We start from the raw sequence: 19,883 nt of genomic DNA, 5'->3' as shown, positions 1-19,883 counted from the left end.
AAGAAAAGAAAAGAAAAGAAAAGAAAAGAAAAGAAAAGAAAAGAAAAGAAAAGAAAAGAAAAGAAAAGAAAAGAAAAGAAAAGAAAAGAAAAGAAAAGAAAAGAAAAGAAAAGAAAAGAAAAGAAAAGAAAAGAAAAGAAAAGAAAAGAAAAGAAAAGAAAAGAAAAGAAAAGAAAAAGAACAGAAAAAGGCATGAAATGTAGATTGAAAATGAAGTGATCATTTTCATGTTGCATTTTTATATGTTCTCATAGAAAATATCTGGTGTGTACTGCAAAGAAATTGTACACTAATTGTACACCCATACTTTTAGCAGGCTTTCAGCGCCTCAGATAATACCAGTAGGCTTGCAATCTTCAAAATATAGCTTTTTCTCAGAGAGCTAGTTATTGTAAGAACAGTTTTTGACAGTATCTATGGAAAGTTTCTTTATTGCACAGTATTGCACTAGCAATACAATGCCTCAGTTTCTTAAGGTGCCGTATACGTACAATAGTGGCTAAAACATGAAAAAATCTGACTGGCTTAATGGTCTGTATAAACTAGGTCTCAGTTTCACTAATGTCAGAGACATTAGTCTCTGACAGTGTTGGGTTTTCAGTCACTAGGCAATTGTTCACACTAACACAACAGAACAGGGGGTTGAACAAAAACATGAACAATCTTGAAGATACTTTGATTAACATTTAAATTGGTAGAGAGATGTTAAAGGTTCCAGATCAGAACCCATTTCATTACCAGTAGAAAAAGTTAGCACTGAACTCCATGATGAACTCCATCTTCAGCCATGTTTCGCCAAACCCTCTACCTCATCACAGACATGTTCATAAACTGTGTAATCTAATTAATTTATAGAGACTTGTAGAATACGAACAAAGACAGATATTCTGTCCACGGAGCAGAAATATTTACTGTAGCTCTGTTTTTCTGCTTTATGAAGGCAACATTCATCATCACTAAAGACAAGCAATTAATAAAGCTAGTAAGGTCAGTAAAGAGTTTATAACTATGTAGCTCCTTTTGGGGTCTGATCTCTGTCTTTGGACTGATGTTTTATAGCAGCAACTTCTTAAAAATTGATTTCCTTGATTGGCAGATATATTTGATCGGAAAACTACAGCCTTGAATTAGGTGATCTTTTGAGGTGATGGCTGGCGTAAGAAGGTTGGCAAGGTACAGAGAAGTTAGAGAAAACAGTTTATTCACTAAAAATGCAGTTTAGATGCTCCAGATGAACTTGACTTCATTACTTTAATAAAAGAACATGATTAGTTTTGTTAAAGGCTTGAATAAATCTTACTCAAATATATTGAATTTCATTTCAGATAAAAATGATTAACGATACTTAGAGAAACAAAGATTTAAAGAATGAAATTAAATTTGTTATTTGAGCCATGATTTATTTTCTGAGATTTTTCATATTGATGAATAAATGTTATTATTCTAAATCAGTCTAAGTATTATAATTTTGTTATAATTTACATTTGAAAAGCAAGTGATATGACAAGCTTTTCAGAAGACATCTATATAAGAAGAATAATTATAGAGGTTGTCAATAGCTTTCTTTTTTTTTTTTTTCCTAGGGCTGTTACAATTATTTTATTGGATTTATTTATTGTCAATAATTGTGTCTTACATTTTGAACAAAATAGAAAACTATTTTCAAGCATGAGTAAGGAAACTCGGAAGAATGACTAACTTGGACATGTGGAAGATCCAGAAGAAGAGGGTCTAGATGTGAAAAATGAAAGATGCAAATATAACTCCTTGATCATTTGTCCCATGTTACCCATCATTTAATATGAAATGCCTAGGAGAAGCCCTTAAGATTAACATTCGAAATCACTAGGTGGTCTTAATCCAAGATTTCACTTCCTGATTACAAGACTGATTGCAGACTCATCTGCAAAAAATAAATAAACAAACAAACAAACAAACAAATAAATAAATAAAAATCCATGAATGTGAAGGTATAGTGGGTTTGAAGTTAATTATCAAGAAAAGATTTAAAGGGAAGAGATCTCTCCTTGGTGAATTGAGCTCAAAGAAACTTTCTAGATCTTGTTGGCACCACAGAAAAACCCTATGATAAGAAGATAGAATGATAAGATTATAAGAGACCACCTCTCATCTTAAATAAAAATGAGGTTAACAGTGCAAATAAAGTGTTAGAGCTATAGAACATTACAACATGAAACAAGTGAATGGATTTGATATGAACCCCAAGTACACTTATTTATTTATTTATTTATTTTGTCCATATCTAGTTATTTTAACCATAGCTAAAATGAGTCTATTGAAACTCACCGGAACTTTAAAACTAAGGGAAACGATCTCTGTAAACAAAACAGTCCACATGAAATATATCGCTAATTCATTTTGTCCAGTCTATTCTCTCCCAAAAAGGTATCTATCACTCAAGCAGAAATATCAAAAAAAATGATGAAATTGGGTATATGTAATGTTAAAGCTAAACCACGTTAAAGCTCCATGCAAATAAACCCAACTCCATAATCTAATCAACAATGATAACAATAAAAGAGCCAAAAAAGTGTTTTCTGCCAACTACAGCATACAATGACAGACAATCAAACCACAATTCCATAGGTAAAAGATAGACCTCAGTGTACCAATCTATAGACAGTAATACATAGACAGAAATATTTTAAGTTGGTTCTTTGACTTGGCTTTTCAGTACCCAGTGTTGTTGTTTTGTATGCATTTTTTTTTTTTTTTTTCTGCAAAACTGATCATTAGAAGCAACTTCATTAATTTCATAGTTGCATTTTATTAAGTTCTGCTCTAGAGAAATGGCATTCATAAATTTCCAAAGTCACTTCCACTTTCCACCAGCCACTCTAATGTTGCTATTCCATTCCTGCCTTTGTTGTTAAAATATTATCTCTGGAGTTCTCAACAGACAATCCTGTCTGCAATGCTGATACCCAGCCAGGCAGAGAGAGACTGGTAACACCCAGCAAAAAAAGAAATCCATTTGTAAATTGTAAATATCAACAGAAAGTGTGAGGAAACTAAGACGACAAGAAAAAAGAAGAATGGAGAGCAATAATAAAATTAAGCATATCTGGAAAATAAATTGAGTTTCTAATTGAAATTTAAATAATTTGGGAGATTTCAACTTTTTTTTTTTTTTTTTTTTTTTTTAATTGTAAACTGACAACAGCATTTTCAACCTTTTTTATAATAGATTTTTCAGATTTTGTCCAACAAAATAACACCAGTCTCTCAGAATTAATTGCCTACTGTCTGGAGAACATATTTACAAAAAAAAACTCTATGAGTATGTATATTTGCTTACCTGGTCAGTTAAAGAAAAATTCACAGGCATGAGGAGAATGTATTGTAAAAGAAATCTGTTAAAGGAAAAAACAAACAAACAAATAAATAAACAAAAGAACATTTTATTATGATTTCTTTCTTTCATAGTTTTGAAGATAAATTAGTAACAGTGTGGTTACTATCATATGCAAATTACCAGCAACAAAACCAAAGTGAACAAAAAGCTTCTTAAAATCTATTAAGTCAGTGTTTTCCCAAAAGAGTCCTGACTGTAGATCAGGATTACATTTATAAGTAATAATACTAAAACCCGTAGACTATATTGTTCACTATACTGTGCTATTCAGAACAGATTGAATGTATCTGTAATGTAAAGTTTGTAATATTTTTTGTGTCTTTTCATTCAAATAGCCATGTGCATATCTATCATTACTTGTTTAGAAGCATACACAGATTTATAGTATGGCCATATCGTAGAAAAAAGCATGTACTTCTCATTAAATGTTCTTCAGGGTTCTTGAATACATGCAGTTCATTTGCTTTCTATAAAATTTCATATAAACAAAGTATGAAAAGAACATTATTAAGACTGGAGTGTGATTCATATAATTTTAGAAAATGCCAAATGTTTGGCTGCCAGTGCAATTTTTATTTCTTCAATGAGTATTGCATGGCACAGATGCTAATTGCTTAGCCATACAGCATTCTTCCATGGGAACTCCTCTTCATTTGTTGTACAAACAGACATGCAAAACATTCAAGCACTGATAGTTTGTATTAATTTCATTGCTTAATTTGTGGACTGGAGAGACATTCAGAGAGTAGTATTGAAATCCTGATTTTAAAACTGCATTACACTGCTATGCTACCTACACTCCAATAATGACTGTTTTGACTGTAGCACAAACATCATGCAACTCAAATTCAGCAAATTCCTTTGCAGGAATAGCACTGTCCCCATTTTACAGATGAGTTACTTGGTGCTAAGGGATCAAGCTGAAAAGTGAATACGTAATTTGGGTCACATGGGCCTAGTTTTTCATAGGACTGAGCATTACACAGCACTTTATATATTCCAGGCACCACTCACAACAGTTTCAATTGGACGTATAAATGCCAAACAGTTTTGCAAATTAGATGCCAAACTGAAATTACAAAAATGAGGAACATGCAATTGCTGACCAGCTCTAAAAACTATGCAGTGCACCTCACACCTCAATATGTAAACTCTGTGATAAATCTGAAGACTGTATTTTATTCTGCAGAGCTTTAATCAACTTTCTCATGAGACTCCTTTTTCTTGTCCTGATACGTTCTCAGTCACTGCATACTTTCCACTTTCTCTTTCCGAACAAGACTGTCACTTGTTACAAAACTCAATGCTCAGAGCTGGCCCATCTGTTCACTGCCTAGATTGAAGGCTGTATGAAAAACAAGTGTGTTACCAAGTAAGGAAGAATTCCCACATTGCATTTGCAGAGGAGGGTCACATCAAGGTGCACAAGCCAACCTTGACTTTACCACTTTACCACTTCAATAACATTGTAAAACTGCTTTCCTTGAAAAGTAAATCAATTTGGAGTGTTGGGAATTAAAAAAGTTTTCAGAAATTCTGTTATGAGGCACGTTAGCTGCCAACCACAACCAGCTCCAGTGCTGGAACGCACAGACCTTCCTCCCTGAGGTCAGGGAATATCTGAGAGCATACAATCCCCTTTGCAAACCAACACAGCAGAAGAGTTGCCTGGCAGTGTTTCAGGAAGTACCTACTTAATTTATTTGCTGACCACAAGGAAACTGTGTGACTAGAGAAACAGTTTCTATTCTGGACACTGGAAATGAAGTCCCACTCTTCCCACTTCTATAATGGGAAGTGCCATAAGATGTCACTGAAAGATTCTTGAAAAAGACCATTGTAACAAATAAGAAAGTTCTATCACCTCTCTCTGCCTTTCACCTGAGACTGCAGTTTCCAGTGTATTGAAGATCAATCATCGTATGAGTACCTGCCTTGCATTTTTGATTACAAGGAAGTCAGTGACCATGATGCAGAGAATTCAGGAATGTACCAGCAACCAGCTGTGAGGAAGTGTATAAACAAACTGCAAACCCTGTCAGATCAGTTCCACTATCAGCAAAACCTAGAATTTATGCTGCTAATAAAATATAGTTTCTTCTTGGCTACATTAGCAACCTCCAATGCAGCAAGATTAGTTTATCTTAATATAAAAGCTAGGATTTGAGTTAAGCAACCTTGAGCTGAAAGGGTCATATCCTCACCATATCCTTAGCCACCTGCCTGTCTCTGGTGTTAGAGGACTTCTGTCTCATTTCAGAAAGAATTACCATGGCACTTATCTTCTGTGTTCAGAAGTCCAGCTACAGTGTTCAGAAGTCCAGCTACAGTCCTGCTGCTGGGTTTGCACCACTGGACTCATCCAGCTTTTTAAGTCAACACAGGTTAAAAAAAAAAAAAAAAAAAAAAAAGTTTCTCTGCTCATAGCTAATGGCAGGGAAGTTTACAGCAGTTTAACAGTGGGAGAGCTAGCTTGAGCAAATGCAAAAATAATGAAAAGATGACTGATGATAGGATAAACTCAACAGTGGCTACTTTGCTGTTTTAAGATTTGCTGCACATAGTCATTTATTCTGAGGTTCTACACAGAGGAACTGGAATGAATTCCTCATTAGAAATAAATAAATAAATAAATAAATAAATAAAATATAACCAGAAGCTATGCTGCTATGTATCAGTTGGAATAGTGATCCAAATGTGTCTGTAAAAGTGAGAAATTCAATAAAATACCTGTCTCCACCTGTTTAACTTAAGCCCTGACTGCCTGAGAAAGGCTATTTTTTTCTGCACGTAATGCCAACATTCTTGATGCTGAATCTATCTTTTCTAGATAGTATTGTAAGAGAAGCTTTGCCTTTGAGCTCCAGCCACAACAGCTATATCCCACCACACATAATCACTCATGGTTACACAGCAGAACCAGGGAAATCAGGGGTGGTCCTAACAATTACCTTTGTTTAGCATCGGAGAGCAAACTGTCTTTCATTGTTAGACTTTTGGTCAGCTGTTCTGTAACAACGTGATACGCATGAAAACTAGCAAGAGTAAGTGGATTAATGATAGACCAGATGCAATTCGCTTATCTTGGCCAGAACTGTGACGGACACCCATCCCTGCTGATGAAGGCACTGCTACCAGCACTCATGTACCAGCCAAAAGCCCCAAACACATGACTCCGTGCTGGGGGGTTGGGGGGGTGAAGGAAGCTTTTTTGCATCAGCAGCTCCATTTCCCTCATGTACTATGTCACAGCCTCTTCCAGAACACAGATTATTGCTCACCCCTTCTTACCCATTTTCTCTGTATTGCTAAAAGAAAAATAATAATAATAATAATAAAAAATAATAATAATAAAAAAAACACTTATATTCTTTACTTGCTAGTCAATCATAAACAAAGAGTTATCCCAACTGGAGGAACAGGCATTATGATGAGTCTGATGGGGGAAGATAAGCTATTTTTTTACCCATGGTAAAGTTTGAGTAGAAAACAAAGCAAGTTTGCCTACTTGTTGGTAGAGTCTGCAGAAACAATAACCAACTTTTTTTTTTTTTTTTTCAAACTGAGCACATACAATAAGATATAAAGAGCACCAATGTACTGAGACAATAATCATAAAACGTTATAGATACATACAATTTTTAGTCACTTTACAAAGAACAGCCTTGTTATTCTCTCTTTATACTTTAAACATTTAATAGTAATCCTTTTTTATGCATATTCATTTTAAGTCACTTATAAACAGATTTGCAAAAGTATTGATTTCAATAGAGAGTTAAGGGCTAAATATCTTTGTACGGAGCCACAGCCTTCGTCCTATTAAATCTCTACATTTATTGTCTGCACACAAATCATTATAAAGCAGGCATTATTCAGGGAAGAACTCAATAGCAGGAGAAAAGCCCAATTAACTAGGAATTCAATGTAATTATGGAAGTTCGGAACTTGCCTGGGGATGTGTTTGCCTGCAAATCACTGGGGAAGGATGAAAAGGAAATAGTTTGTTTCATCCCCCCTTCCAAAGTATTATTTTCACTTCAGCTCCACATTATTAATTTTTAAAACCTGAAGTATTAGAACTCCTGTAAAGTCACAGGTTAGGAAAAAAAAAAAAAAAAAAAAAAGAAGCCATTAACTGGGTTTTGGGGAGTTCTTTTTTGAAAAACTATCATCAGTACTGGAGTTAGTCATATCAATAGCTAAAAGCAACAGACTGGAGTTCTTGTCTATAGCTCTTGATTGTTTGTAGATAATTAAACTGCTTTTCTCACCCTAGTCTTTTAGAAGCTAAAGTCGGGTCAGCAGAAATAATACGGGAATGTACGTTTTAAATCTTAAATTTCATCCTTCCACTTTTACACCCATTTTTATGGAAAAGGAAAAGAAGAACTGAGGGCCAAAAGAAATGGACACTGGCTAATTAAAAGTAAGGAATTTTTATAAGTACTGAAAACTGTTTAATTGTCATAGGTTCAGGTATTTCCATAAAAAATAGCACTGTAAATAGTCCAAGTAAGAATATAAAGTCAACAGATAAAAGAAGTCTATGAGTCTATATGTTTGCCTCGGGGGCAGTGAAATTGCCGGGGAGGTGGGGGGAATCACAGTTGAATGGCCTACTAAAAGCTGCGAGACATTTCAGGACAGCATGTATTTCATTGCACAGTGTTGTATGTCCTCTTTAAGTACAAAACTGTGGTGGGCTCCAAACAGCTTGTTACACCAGCAAAAATACTTGGCTGATTAAAATCATAGCAATGAATGCGTCCTCTGAATGCGTCACCACCTTCCTAGAAAGCCATCAGATGATCCAAACAAGGGGTGCCAGGTTGACCTGGACACCCATAGGACACTGATGGCTCTACTCAGCATGCAGTGATGCCAGGCAGAGATTCTGGTTTCTCCACTTCAGACCTGCTTGGAAGAATGGCTGTCCATACAGAGCCTGCAAAGACTGAGGGACCAAATCCTTTGTTTGCTATGCTCCTTTGGCCAGCTGCTCTAATTTATGCCCCTGAGAAAGCAGAGGATGCTTAGTCCTTGCAATGCCCAAAGCAGCACTGGAGTTGAACACTACCAGTCATGTGAAGAGACTGCAGCTTGGTGGTTGTGTGGATAGCCCTCTTTGTGGCAGCACCTGGGTGCCTAGGAGAGACCACTGAGTCTGATCTAAATGGATACACTTCACTCAGTGGTCAAAGCTCTGTTACACTATGTAAAATGTTTCTCATAGGTCCTAATGCAGCAAGCGTGCAAAAGCTTGAACTGTTTTAGCAAGATGCACTCCTGCCTTCAAAACTGAACAGACAACTTGTTTGTTCAAGACAGGTTCTACTCCTTTTATTCAGCTAAAACAAGATTAAAGTTATAGTACATGGCACAGAAATCTCCAGCATAAAGTAATCTAAAAAAAAAAAAAAAAAAGTGTTAATTCAAGTAAAATTATTTGCATTTTCCAAAAAGAAAATTATATGTTTCAAGAGCAAAAGACTGTTTCTATTAACGTAATAACTGCATGCATAAATAGCCAGCACAATCCTCTTGGTTTTATTGAGTATGTTGGAGTTCTTTGAACTTCAGTGTTTTTAAAATATCCATTTTTGGTAATGAATATCACCTACTGAACAGGGTAAATCTGTAAAGACTGAGAAGTCATATTTGATGCCAAAAAAAAGTTAAGAAATTACCTACCAGTACCTCATCTACCACTAAAAGTGAACTGGAGATCTGAACAGGGAAAAAGCTGCTCTTACTATTTTCTTCATTTAGATTAAGCATGTAAGTACAACTAGAAACAAACTCTCCTACGGGTTTTTGTGTACAAACATGAGCTATTTAGAAGCTTTATTAAACAAATTGAGCTTCTTCAAGGTTCTTGTAAATGTTTACTGATTTGGGGTAGAGAATTTCATACTTTTCAGTGAGATCTATTCTACTTTCTAAGGCTTCAAGTTCACCTCAGTTGTCAAATTAGAGGTGAAATTAGACTCAAGTGCTGTACTACACTTTGAGTTCGCTGTCTATGAGTGGATTTAGATCTGCTAAATTCAGATTTCTACAACATATAAGCAATGCCCAATTTATCAAAGCAAATCTTACAAAACTATTTTCATTTTGTTGGTGGTAGTTTCACTTACTGCTAAATAAAGGACGAGGTCTTTTAAGTGAAAGTATTTTTTCTCCTAAAGTACTAAAACAGGACTAATTTTTATATACTTACTATGGGTTGCATTGCACTGTAAGACCTTTACAGTGGAAAAACAGAGAAGAAAAAACACCACTGTATCTGTATACATATCCAAAACTCCCTTAAAGCTTCTAGTAAGCAGTGACAGCTACTTCATGGGGCACCTGGAGCAGATCTACAGCCCAGTGACCCTCCCGGGCGTGCCTAAATGAAATCTTTCATTTCCCTTCAGTAGGCAAGCAGAAGATTTCTGTATTCTTATTGCTCCCTGCAGCTTTGCTGCCAGGGTCAAAAGTGTCTCCTCATGGAGATGACGCCCACATCCAAAGGCTCACAATAGGCAAAGAGATCCTATAATCCTCCTCCAGACCCACACTTAGGGACAAGAACAACACAGTGCTTTAACTTCTGTTTTGCTGTGGTTTAGAACGTTCATAAGAAAACTTGTCATGACTCTCAGTCCATTAATGAGCTGTCTTATATGTCTTATATCCCAGAGCATCCAAGCTCAGTGATATGCTACACCTACAATCCATGCAGCATAAAGCAAAATGTACTCTTGAATACAGAATACTACAGAGGAGTAACAGCCCACAGACTGATCTTAGATACCTCTCCGTAGACACAGAGCAATTCCATTAAATCAGTGAGAAAAAAAAATAAATAAATAAATAAATCCTGCTCAACCCTAGCTCATTACATTACCATTTCTTTTTGATTAAAAAAAAAATAAAATAAAAAATAAAAATAACAGTAAGCATATACTATTTATTTATCTAGCAGAATAACTTGTGTAAGATTTTTGGCATTATTTCAGTTAAGCTTTGTAATTTGTCTTCTAACATTTTTAAATATACCACATGAACAGAAAACTGCATTTCAAAAAATGGCAAAGCCACAAGTTACCTAATGGGTGGAAACTGGAATCTGTTTTAGCTCATAACAAGTATAATTAACACAAAAGAAATTAATCACGTTATATTTCAGTGCATCTTCAAAGTATTCCAGATGTTTTATGTTTTCAGTACTTCACTTGTATTTACTTAAATTCTTATTAAATAAGGCTTGTACAGGAACAGTATATAGACCTGACAGCTAAACACCAAATTGCTCTTTTATATTTTTTTCCTAGTGTGACTAAACTGGAGGAAATTATATTCTGTTTACTGCTCACCCCCCAAAAAAAAAGCCTCAGCTAACAATGCTCTCCAAATATATTACTATACAGGAGGTGAGATGAGATGAGATGAGATAGGATGAGATGAGATATGTTCTATTTTTTCCTATGAAACCGCAAGACCTTATCAAAGTAAAGAAAATAAAAACACAAAACAAAGCAAAAACTCTACTCCTTAAAATTCTCAAATACAGTTTTCTGTGACTACTTAAACTGCCAAATCCAGTCTGAAACTCTCTGTGCTTATACTTGTTCCCAAATATTATTATCTACCTTAAGATTTTGGTATCTGTTCCTAGATAAATTCCCTTCCCAGTCCATCCCTCCCGGTACAGCTTCAGTATTCCCACTGCTTTCCCTTCTGTTGACTAAATCATCCCTTCTGTTGACTCGTCACCCCCTAAATAGTTTTCGACATAAGTCACATCTCCCACCCATAACTATTTTTACATCAGGAACCTGTTGCCTACAAGGCCAAGCACTTACCTACAATGCTGTTTTCACTATCACGACTAAGGAAAAGGCTGTGGTTTCAGTGCCCATGTGAGTGCCTGGCTCACTGTATGCAGCCAGCTTGAGTTCTCCTCCTGGGGCCTGACACAGACAACTGAAGCTAGTGGAATTTACAGCTCCACCATGACCTCTGCCTTTACCCTTGAAAACACTATGTTATCTCTATGGCACCCTTCTTTTCTCCAGTAGCACAGACAGGTTCACTTCAGAGGCTTTTCAGCTGGAAATAAGTATTTCAATTATTATTCCTCAGACTATTCTAATGTAGAAATCTTCCCACACAAAATGTTTTTCTTAGCTGTAAACTATAAATCTCCTGATTTTTGATCCTTCTGTGATCTCCTCCCTGTCTGTACAACTTCATCCACAACACTAGTCTTTCACTAGTTAAATGCAATAAATTGACATCCCTATACCAGTAGCTGCTACTGTTACTCTCTCCCACTTCTCCAACATATTCTCCCTCTCCTGTTCCAGCTCCCCAGTTATGTCCAGTTATACCTAGCAGAGGAAAACTCCTTGTGTTGTTATTGCCACATTGTCATTCTTCTTCCACTTTTTTTTTCCTGTCCCTATATGTCTGAGCTCCACGAGGATGTCTCATTTCTAGAGCTTGCTTGTCTTGCTTTTCCACTGCCTCCTTTCTCAGCACAGAATTTGATATAGCAGCTTTCTCTCTTTCCCCATCATCTTCTCAGACCAAGCTTTTTTGATTATATTCTACTTAGGTCATGTCCAGCCACAGCACAGCACAAAGAAGTTTCTTCCTCAAAGAAGGGGAAGACACTTTTTTTTTTTTTTTTTTTTTTTTTTTTTTTTCTCTGACAAAAGTGGATCTCGGAAGAGTGCTGATCTTTTGGTGCTTTTAGGTTTGCTGTTAGTTCCACTGTCTTCCAAGCTAAGTGGAGTAAGTAATTGAGAAAGCTCTTGGTGCATGGAGACAACCTATACACATTCCAGCATAAACAATGCTTCAAGGTACTTAGACTACCTTCATTACTGAATAATCCAAGCACTTAACAAGCATTAGGCATTCATCCTCACAACAGCCTTGTAAAAGGTTCGTATTTTTACCTGATGGGGAACTGAGGCATAGGAAAACTACTTACACTACTTAACCATGGGATATCTCTGCTAACTCAGGAACCAAAGCTAAATCTCTGATAACCTAGACTAGGATGTTAACCCACAGACTATTCCTCCCACTTCCTAAATTATAAGCATTCAGCAAACCTCATGAAGTGATTTTTTTTTTCTTTTTTTTTTCCCACTTTTGCCCTTAGAGTGATCTATGTATGTGTGGATGAGCTATGTTGGCTGGCTTCAAGGCAAAGAAATGGGGTGCATTTTTCCCCCACATACACCCTTAGCCTAAAACTGTTAAACCATTTGTATGTTGCTGTGTGAAGCATTTCTAATTTTAGTCTTCGATATAATGATAATTGATATCCCTATAGGTATTACCAGATGCAGTTAAAAAAGAGGGTGGGGTAGGGAGAATGTGTTATGCGTGGCTTCTACACTGAATTCCAAAGAAACCACATAACCTGTTATTTTCAATACTATCCTGTTCCTTTAATTCTGAATACCTTTTGTATTGTGGTTTATTTTTATGTGAAAAAGTACTATTCATCTTCTGTCATCTATCTTTACATTTGCTTATTAAACTATTTGCATTCTACACCTCTCTGAACTCAGATTTTTGTGTGGAAATGTAGTAGTTGTTGGGCTGTCTACTATGGATCCAAAGAGAATCACAAAGAGCATTTATAAAAACAAAAACTGTACAAACAAAAACATACATTTGAGTTATGCTAGCAGAATTCTTTATATCAATGCTACCAAATGAATTACAGATCCTGCAGTGGACTTGAGCCAAAATGAACTCATGGTAAACCAACACTTTAGAGTATATAGAAATATTTTTTCCTCTTCAGAAGCCTTCCTCTAGCATGTTCCATCAGACCTTCCCATCTTGTCTCTTCAGACTGCTGCCTGATGTAATCATTGCGCTCTGCTGCAGCAGTCACTGAGCACAACAGCATGAGCTACACCTCTGTATGTTACTTGTAATTTGAGTCAATTGGTCAGGTAGGTTACACCAAGGCTGTGGTGTTCATTAGAAACAATCAGGCTCTATCACTGAAATTCTTAGACAACATCCAACATGCAGAGTTAAAATAAAATCAGTGGATCATTAGAAGACCCTTGCTGGGAGGAAAAAAAGAAGTGGACCCTTTTCCTGTGCTATAAGGGCATCATCCTTGGGAATACATGGTCCATCATACCATACTACTCTTCACAAAAGCTTTCATTAAATATGCAGAAAAAAATGCAAATTTCTAAACTACTCAGGACAACGATATCTACTTTCTGTGCCTGACAACTTTAATAAAGATTGAGATTTAATTTTTGCTCATGTACAAAACACTTTTGGAGTTTGTTACCTATTTTGAAGAGACAGACCCACTGTATCATGAAGAAACACTGCCTACACAGAGATATCACCCAGAGGCAGCCCCTATGATTTTGCCAGTACAAACACAAATAACTTTGCCAGAGACAAAGTTATTACAAATTATTATCTGTATCAGACAGGTAGGTCTGCTGAAGTGGGAGGCAGGGATGGGGGAGAGAAGAGGAAAAGGTAACAAAGATTGAACACCACATCTAATATAGAAAAAAATAATAATAAATAAAATTGATTTCTAGTAGACAAGTAGAACTTTGGGATCTAAAATGTTTTTGTGCCTCATTTAGAATAAATAAATAAATAAACACAATTTTCTAGGAGTAAAGCCATACAACCTCCAGATCCATATTTCTGTTTATTATAAATCAAACAAAACAAATATTCTCTCTAAATAGCAGGAGGTTTATTAAGCAGGCTATTTGCTTCAAACTGGGTACTGTCCACACACTATGAATTGATCAAGTCAACCTGAGCCAAGTCTATTGTCTATATTCTTTACACTAATTTCTCAAGGGAAGACAAAAAGAACTCCTGATGATGTGAAGTCCATTTAAATAACTTAGACTGTACCTATACTACTTGTTTAATCTTGTCCCTATGGCAAAGTACAGATTTGCACAGGTGGAAATCTGAAGTTCTGCTATCTTTTTTCCTTTACCATTTATAAACTACTAAAACAACATTAAGAACGCTAAAATTTAAACGCAGCTTAAATTTAAGTCACAGTAATGAGAAGAACTGGCCAATTGTGTTCCTAACTCATTTAATGCAGTCATGAAAATGTGTATTACTAGCTAAATATCTTGGTAATGATCAAGTAAAAGTAAGTTTTGAGATCAATTAACTTCTGCACATCTTTTAACAATGAATATTCTATATGAGAATGTATAGGAGTAATACTGCTACACTACTGAGGATATCCTGTAATGTTACAACAGTACAGGCAAGTTAATTCTTCCAATATATATTATCACTTTTTTCCATGCACAGTTGAGAGCCACAAAGTCCAATTATGTGTAAGAGTATGTCTAAATGAAATTACCCAAACTTGTGGACCTGTCCCAAGCTGGAACACTTAAACTGGGTCAGACTGAATAAAGACAAAAAAAAAAAAAAAAAAAAAAAAAAAAGAGAGAGACATTCAAAACAAGCCACTATGTGCCATGAAGTCTGGCAACATCTTAAACCATAGCAAGGCCATGAATTAGCTTATGGCATTTGCAGGTACCAACACATTAACATACAGCTTGATGTATCTTACAGATGGTGGTTTTTTGCCACATCAGGGAGAAGATCTTGGCTGGTAAGCACAGAAAACAATAAACACTGGAGTTTTTAGAACTGGATTTTTAGAAATTGGCCTCCATATTTGTGACATCTGAAGCTAGGCTGGAAATAAAGCCTTTAATTTCCTCTGTAGCCATCGCCAAGTATGCAAGGAAACCTTGAGAGGTGAAGGAGGAGATGAATGATGCAGACTGTGGGGGCTGTGGAAGGTAAGGATTCGCAGCAGCAGGAGGCTGTGGTGTCCTCCCACAGCAGTGGAGAAAAAAACTTATGGTGGATTGCTTTCTTCAAGGTCAAAAGCTCAGGGTACCAACAGAACAGCTTAAATACAAAAAAAAAAAGACCATCACCCAATGTATTTGTGGAGCCTAAAGCTCAATGTTGTCATATCTACAAAGGCATTCTAGCAGTAGAGCTTACTTCTTTTTGAATTAGCATTAGCATTCCCAGACTCGATTATTTACAAAACTGCCTCGATATAGCCAAGGAAAAAAAGAGAAATCTCAGAGCTAGGACCAAAAGACTAAGAGAAACCTTGTGTCACCTCCAGCATGGCCCAAGTTTCACTCTGGGTTGCAACAAAGAACCATCTCCTGCACACCCTACCCTACTCCACTGGGGCTGTGGGGTGTCAGGGTCAAGGCCCAGGGCCACCAGCGCAGTGCAGTGCCTCCCTCCTCAACCAGCTCCATCCTGTAGCTCCAGCGAAGCAACCTGGGCTGGGATGGGGATGGTGATTGGGGCTGGCCACAGACTGGCCATCCCCAAGCACTGCTGCAGGCCCAAGGCCCAGCCGGGACAGGGCAGGAAAGGACAGGGTTGGTGTTAAGGTGGTGCCCATATCATCAGGACTGGGCAGTGGCAGGGCTGTGGAGCAGCAGGGCCAGAGAAAATTCAGTTTCAGAGAAGAGGGTGGGCTCCACTGAGGTTTCACACAGCTCTCTTCAAGACTGGACACTTGTGCCCCAAGCCAAGACAGCTACGCAACAGTGGGAGGCAGGGAATGGATTTTCTCAGGGCCCTGACATATGATTTAGCTATGCACTGCATACTACTACTCTTCTGAGCATGCCAGGTCCAAATAAACGTGATGTTGGCCAAGTTCATTGCGCTGGCCCCCTGGCCAGACTTGCTGAGTCCATGAGGGATGGTGCTGGTTTACTCTCCTCTTCCTGCAGAAGGATGTACAGATGATAAATTCCCACTCCTCCTGGAAAAGAGGAGTCAGAAGGGATGGTGAGTCAGCACCAACTCCCCACAGTGCCCTGCCAGCAGCACAGTTATGCCTCACTCTTCTCACAGGAGAACCAGTAAAATCGCACATAATGTCTGAGAGATTTCCACTTCACAGTCCCATACTAAAAGCAACATGTACCACATGTAAGTCAGAGGGCAACTGTGCACAGACCATTTTACAGTTTGGTATCCAGTTCTCCTAGCAGACATATGAACCAGGCCTCCAGCCTTCTCTTGTCTTTTGTCTTCATAGCAGGGCTCCTCAATTTACTGACTGAAACTGATGGTAAAGTATTGCAACATAATCTGCAAAAATACTGTAGAATTTAAAATATGAGAACAATACATACGCATCCCTGCACATGCAAGGCAATGCACAAACAAGTGGGGGAAAAACAAAAACACAAACAAACAAACAAACAAAAGACTTACAAACAACTTACAAAACATCATCCAAAGTCTTCCTTCATTTTTATATACTGATGAATGAAAACCGCTGAATTAACATTGAAGACGAATATCTTTGGTTGTTTGTGTTCCTCCAAAGGTTTGGTAGTTCTTTGAATAAGTAAGATTGGGAATCACTACTATAAAGTTCCCATTATTGTAGCAGCTGAGCTCCTCCTGAGTAAATTTAATCTGTACTGTACAACACATACTCAATTGAAAGGATCTGTTTGCTCTTCAACCCATTCTTCAAACCTTTAAAAGAAATTTGTTGAGAGACAGAAAGAATGTTTTATAACAATCATCCTGCTGCTGGTAGTGGAAATAATTTATCAAGAAGTGTCCCTGGAAGATGTGTTGAGAATTAGTCTTTCATATGAGACACTCATTTACTGAGGATATTGGTTTAGAAAGCCAGGTTATCATTTTGTAGCATTTTTTTTCACATTTTCTTGACCACGTTATGTTTAAATATAGACAGCCAAATGATGTCCTCAGCTCCCATATTTTTATTCTTTATTTTACATTTGTATCTTCTCATTCAGTTTCTTGGCCTCTGAAATAATAAGCATTACTGCTTGAATGAGAAAGCTAGTCTGCTACCACGCATGAGTTAGTCCCACTTTCTTTGTGACATTTCCCCCATTAAAGGAAGAAAGCTCAACCTTACACAAAAGTAATAAAACATTTGTTTAGAAATAAATAAATAAAATTGTATCCTGAATTTTTCCTCCTCTAAAGTTCTTCCCAAGTTCCATTAGACAGCTTCCAATTAGGTAACTCTTCCAAGGAAACCCTGCACAAAGCCTGCAATGAGGCAAATGAATGGAGTAACCATGACCAGGGGTGCTACACATCACCTAGTACACTATACAGGTAAGAAAGTGAAAAGCAGCTACCAATTTTTTGCAACACAACCTCAAAGTCTACCTTAAAAAGCTGCCCAAGACTCATCAGAGATGGCTAAAATTTCAATATGTTTTCAAATGAGTTGCTCAATACTTTTTTCCTTAATCTGCACTAGATGAAAGCTTTTTAAAAAATGAGCAAGCATGACTCATTTTTATGACCAATGCACCATTCGCAAAATGCTTTCCAACCAGATTGCAGTTCAAATAAGACATGTGTATTGTTGCAAAACAAAATATGCTGGCTGAACAGAATGTATTCATGTATATTAGTTTTTCTTTCTAAATCCAGCACACTGGGAGCTAAATTAATCTGCTGAGTGCTAAATTCATCTACTGTGAGCTACTGTAGATCCAGGGAAATGTTTTGAGTGCTGTAGCAAACAAGTCTCACTCACTCAGGAGCCCTCTGTGGGCTGTTGGTGTTTTAACCATTTTGTCTGCTTTCAAGCAAGCAAGCAAGCAGCTGATAAATGAGGAAAACGCTCATTGATTTGCAGTGGCAGCACTACAGCCAATCATCCCTAGAATGATACACAACCATGAATCTCTCCAAGTATGCATATTTATATGCAGCTGTCATACCTCTAGGTCTCCAGTGAATACAAAGTGCTTGTGTGGCCACCAAGGTACACAATGCTATCCTGCAGCTTGTTCTGACTTAACTACAATAGAGGAAGATGGAATATATAGAAACAGATTTCATTTTCCCTAGATAAGCTACATCAGGAACATATATGTCTAATATATGTAGACTATACTCCCATAAATTCTTAATCCAGAGGTATTTTCAAAGGGCTAAATCATTTAAAGGGAGCAAACATCTCAAAAATATATATTTCCAGTAGAGTAGGCTGAGCCACAACAATATAGTAACATGGACAAGATGTTTTGCCAGTAGCATCAAAAAGCCCGATGGTATGGAGGGAAGGGAAGGGAAGGGAAGGGAAGGGAAGGGAAGGGAAGGGAAGGGAAGGGAAGGGAAGGGAAGGGAAGGGAAGGGAAGGGAAGGGAAGGGAAGGGAAGGGAAGGGAGAGCCTTTCCTTGAATTAGCTACAATGGTGGTATGGACAGCACACAGGGCTGCAATACATATCATGAGGTTTAGTTTTTAACTGCAGGGCAAGAGTGTGGCTCCTTGACTCTAAAACTGGGAACAAGGATTAGGAAGAGTGACACAGGCTCTTCCTTTTGGCTTAGTTCTCTTTTATGTTTTCATAAACGATTTGGATGCAGGTATACTAAGTAAGTTTGTGGATGACACTAAACAGGGAGGAGTGGTTGACTCCATCGAGGGCAGAGAGGCCTTGCAGAGAGATCTTAACAAATAAGAAGGCTGGGAAATCACCAATAATACTAAGTATGACAAGAGCACATGCTGGATACTACACCTAGGACAGGGCAACGCTAGTTATAAGTACAGACTGGGAGACAAGAGGATGGAGTGCAGTTCCATGGAAAGGGATCTGGAGGTTTTGGTCAACAGGAAGCTGAATATGAGTCAGCAATGTGCTCTGGCAGCCAAAAAGGCCAACTGCTGGGCTGCATCAGGCAGAGCATGGCTAGCCATCGAGAGAAAGGATTGTCCCACTCTGCTCTTCGCTGGTGTGGCCTCACCTCAAGCACTATGCACAGTTTTGGGTACCACAGGATAGGAAGGACATAAAATTATTAGAGAGTGTCCAAAGGAGGGCTACAAAGATGGTGAAGGGTCTGGAGAGCAAGACATATGAGGAGTGGCTGAGGTCCCTTGGTTTGTTCAGCCCAGAGCAGAGCTGGCTGAGGGGAGGCCTCATGGAGGCCTGCAGCTTCCTCATGAGGGGAGTGGAGGGGGAGACGCTGAGCTCTGCTCTGTGGGGACAGTGACTGGATCCAAGGGAATGGCATGGAGATGGGACAGGGGAGGGTCAGGCTGGGTGTTAGGAAAAGGTTCTGCAGGGTGGTCGGGCACTGGGATAGGCTCCCTGGAAGTGGTTGTGGCACTGAGCCTGACGCAGTTCAAGAAGCATTTGGACAACACTCTCATAAATATCGTCTGATTTTGGGATGACTTTTGGTGCAGCCAGGAGCTGGACCTGATGATCCTTGTGGATCCCTTCCAACTCAGTATATTCTATGATTGTATGATTAGCAAAGTTTAGGAGTTGAACACATACCATAAAAAAGGGACAGACCTATGGAGCTAAAAGAGAGAGGTCCCAGTAGAAACACAAATAGAGAAAGGTCTCTATGTAAAAGAAAAACAAAAAAAAAAAAAAAAAAAAAAAAAAAAAAAAAAA

The 19,883-nt window shown here is 37.6% G+C and overlaps 1 long non-coding RNA gene across 1 annotated transcript in view; it reads right to left on the bottom strand.

The window, feature by feature from the left end:
• Positions 1–19,883, bottom strand: part of LOC118160596 — a 179,656-nt gene that overhangs the window by 137,090 nt on the left and 22,683 nt on the right. Inside the window, exon 3 of the long non-coding RNA XR_004747591.1 lies at positions 3,320–3,374. This is a non-coding gene — a long non-coding RNA (uncharacterized LOC118160596). The remainder of the gene's footprint in view (positions 1–3,319; positions 3,375–19,883) is intronic.

Source organism: Oxyura jamaicensis, chromosome 1, assembly GCF_011077185.1.
Source record: "Oxyura jamaicensis isolate SHBP4307 breed ruddy duck chromosome 1, BPBGC_Ojam_1.0, whole genome shotgun sequence".
NCBI classification, from domain to species: Eukaryota; Metazoa; Chordata; class Aves; order Anseriformes; family Anatidae; genus Oxyura; species Oxyura jamaicensis.
The sequence above is the reverse complement of the archived record's forward strand: the minus strand, read 5'-3'. Positions and strand labels throughout refer to the sequence as shown.